We start from the raw sequence: 3,660 nt of genomic DNA, 5'->3' as shown, positions 1-3,660 counted from the left end.
AGGATCAGAGGGCAAACTCCTAGAGTTCAAGCAGGGCCGGGAGCCTCTACCAACCAGCCAGAGCGCAGGCCTGCTTCCTGCGATTCAGTCACACACACATATGCTGCCTGACGTCCCCGTGCAGCTCACTGATGCGGTTTGTTTCTATCCTTTCTTTGGTTTCAATTATAGTTTCTCCTTGTATGTCTTCAATTTCACTAACTTTCTCTTCTGTAATGTCCAATCTACCATTAATTCCACCCAGTGTATTTTTCATATAGATATTTCAACACAAACCATAAAAGAACAAATTGATAAGCATAGTTTATCAAGCTTCAGAACTTTTGTCCTTCAAAAGAAATTGATGAAAGGAGAAAATATTTATTTTTAAATGTTTATTTTGAGAGCGAGCACAAGCAGGGGAGGGACAGGGATAGAGAGAGAATCCTAAGCAGTTCCGCACTGTCAGCGCAGAACCTGACTCAGGGCTCGATCCCACGAACCGTGAGATCATGACCTGAACTGAAATCAAGAGTCAGACACAACCAGCTGAGCCACCCCGGCGCCCCGAGGGAGAAAATATGTATAAATTACATATCTGGCATATGTGTGTGTATATATATGTATAAACATAGATATAGAGCTTGAAATGTAACATGATGATAAATGCATAAATGATTTAGGCACTTCACCAAAGATGTACAGCTGGCCAACAAGCATGTTAAAATATGCTCAATTTCATTAGTCATTAAGTAAATCTACATTAAGACTACATTAACATACCATGAGATACCACCTATTAAAATGTCTAACCCCAAAAAACTAATCATATCAAGTGTTGGCAAGGTAACTCCAACACTACTGGTGGGGACGTAAAATAGCACATCCACTTTGAAAACAATCTGGCAGTTTCTTAGAAAGTTAAATATACAAACATCTGACCTAATCATCCTACTCCTAGGTATTAACCCAGGAGAAATAAAAAACTATGTCCACACAAAGGCTCACCTATGGATGTTCAAAGCAGCTTTATCTGTAATAGCTAAAAAGTGAAAACCCAAATGTCAGCAGATGGATAAAGTGTGGCCCACACACTCAATAGAATACTGCCCCATAAGAAGAATGACCCAGGGGCACCTGGGTGGCTCAGTCGGTTAAGCGTCCGACTTCAGCTCAGGTCACGATCTCACGGTCCGTGAGTTCGAGCCCCGTGTCAGGCTCTGGGCTGATGGCTCAGAGCCTGGAGCCTGCTTCCGATTCTGTGTCTCCCTCTCTCTCTGTCCCTCCCCCATTCATGCTCTGTCTCTCTCTGTCTCAAAAATAAACGTTAAAAAAAATTAAAAAAAATAATGACCCACTATTGATACATGCAATATCTCCCCTACAGGCACTCAGCAAGTGCCAATAGGGACAACAGCTCGATGTGAAGAAAAAAGCCATCTCAGCTGGAAACAGAGGTCTTAGCTCTTTAGAGCTGAGTCTGTGAATGTGGTGGGCAGAGCAGAGAGTGCTAGAAACAACGTTCAGAGTCACCAAGAACTAGTTGAATGTGGTGTTGGGAGCACAGAATGGCCGATGGGAGAAGGTGGGGGGGAGTGGGGAGTAACGTTTCTTCAAGTTGGTGACATTTATCTGAATCTCAGTCCGTGGACTAAGACTTGAATTTGGGGGGTGGTATATGCAGAGGTATATAAGGCATGAGACAAGCAGGTTGTTGTTGTTGTTGTTGTTGTTGTTTAGTTGTTGGGCCACTGAGTTCTAAACAGGGAGCAGGAAGAAGGAGGTAAGAGAGCTTGCTACTGTCAGACCAAGTCTTTGAATTCCGGTTAGTAGTTCTGAGCACACTAGGGAAGCCACTGAGGAGTTTGGTCTTTAAAATGTAAATAACTCTCGAATTTGTTGTGAATGTAAAAGAAAGTACATGTTCATCATAAAAAAAAAAAAAACTGAATCAAAGAATTCCAAAAAATATAAAGGACATTCAAAGCACCCTTAATCCTACCACCCATAAATACCTGCCACCTCACTTTTAACATTTTGGTGTGTGTCCTTCTTATGTTCTGCATATGTTCAAATAAGTAGACAGCAGGTGGGGAAAGTGTCCTCATTCCTCCTCATTCATCCCTCAAACCCCCAAGTTCTTTTTTTTTTTAACTTTTAAAAACATTTATTCATTTTTGAGAGTGAGACAGAGCATAAGCAGGGGAGGGGCAGAGACAGAGGGAGACACAGAATCCAAAGCAGGCTCCAGGCTCTGAGCTGTCAGCACAGAGCCTGACGCGCGATTCGAACTCACGGACTGCCAGATCATGACCTGAGCCGAAGTCTGACACTTCACCGACTGAGCCACCCAGGCGCCCCACCCATTTTATTTTTGAGAGAGAGAGAGACAGAGGGGGAGAGAGACACAGCACGAGCAGGGGAGGGGCAGAGAGAGAGGGAGACACAGAACTCGAAGCAGGCTGCAGGCTACGAGCTGTCAGCACAGAGCCCGACGCGGGACTGGAACTCACAGACTGCCAGATCATGACCTGAGCCGAAGTCAGATGCTTAACCGACTGAGCCACCCAGGCACCCCAAACCCTCAAGTTCTTCCAAGTAAATGCTTCCTTGCTGCCGTCTGCCCTGTCCTCCCCCACCCCAACTATGTCCAGCAGTCCTGAGAGTCTAGGGGCCGGGTTCTCAGCTTCTGTTCTCCCTGCAGACAGCATGAGCAAGGATAGGATACTTCAGTATCGGTGACGGTGGTCCCTCACCATCTGGCTTCTGAGTTTCACACGTCCTCTCCAACAGGAAGCCTCTCGTCCACCGTGCCTACGGTCACACCTAGCCTTTCGAATACCTAGTTCGAAAAGCCGCCACCCCCACGTCGACAGCTCCAGGCACCCCACCACCACAGCTGTTCCACTCCAGGGGGATCTCCAAGTCAACGCACAGAGTGCCCCTCCACTGCCGCCACCCTTGCATGGCCTGATTCCTCCTCTTACCCAGTGCGGCTCCCACGGGGGAGCATCGCCCTCCGCTTGCCCTCCCCCCCCCCCCCCCCGCTTTGTCGTGCTCCCCTAGAAAACACCAACTCCCTGTCCACTCTAAACCCGGATCCAGGCGGTGGACAGGGCTGGAGAATAACAAAGGGGGTTCCCTAGTCCGTTACACCGTGACCCTAAATCTCGAGCCCGCAGTGCCTCCAAACCGACCCGAGGACCTAGTCAACTTGCTCTCCCGCGGGTCCCTCACGGGTCCTCTCCCCAAGTGCTTCGTAACTTCACCTAAATGTTAAACTTGTAAGGGTTTTGAGGCGAGCCGTGCGCTGACGCTTGCGCGCGCCCCGGGCCGCAAGGCGGTTCCAGAAGAGGCGGCGGGGGCCCACGACAGAAGCGACCTGGAGCACTGGGGACTGACAGCGTGCGCGCGGAGCGGGTCTAGGGGGCGCGTAACGGCTCCGGCGGCAGGAGCGAGAGCCCGCGGTCCGGCAGGCCGGGGACAACGCACACAACCGACCCCAGCCGCTGTCGCGGCGAGCGCGTCACTCTCGACGACGACGGCGGCGGGACGTTCGGGGCGTCAGGGGCGACACTGCCGGCGACGGCGGCGGGGTTTTGTGACGTAGGACGCCAGCGCGAGGCTCCCGGGGGGCCCTAAGGCAGCCCCTGCGAGGGACGAGGGCCGCGGCCGCACACG

This window comes from Leopardus geoffroyi, chromosome C1, assembly GCF_018350155.1.
Source record: "Leopardus geoffroyi isolate Oge1 chromosome C1, O.geoffroyi_Oge1_pat1.0, whole genome shotgun sequence".
Taxonomy (NCBI): Eukaryota; Metazoa; Chordata; class Mammalia; order Carnivora; family Felidae; genus Leopardus; species Leopardus geoffroyi.
Note: the sequence above shows the minus strand (reverse complement) of the source record.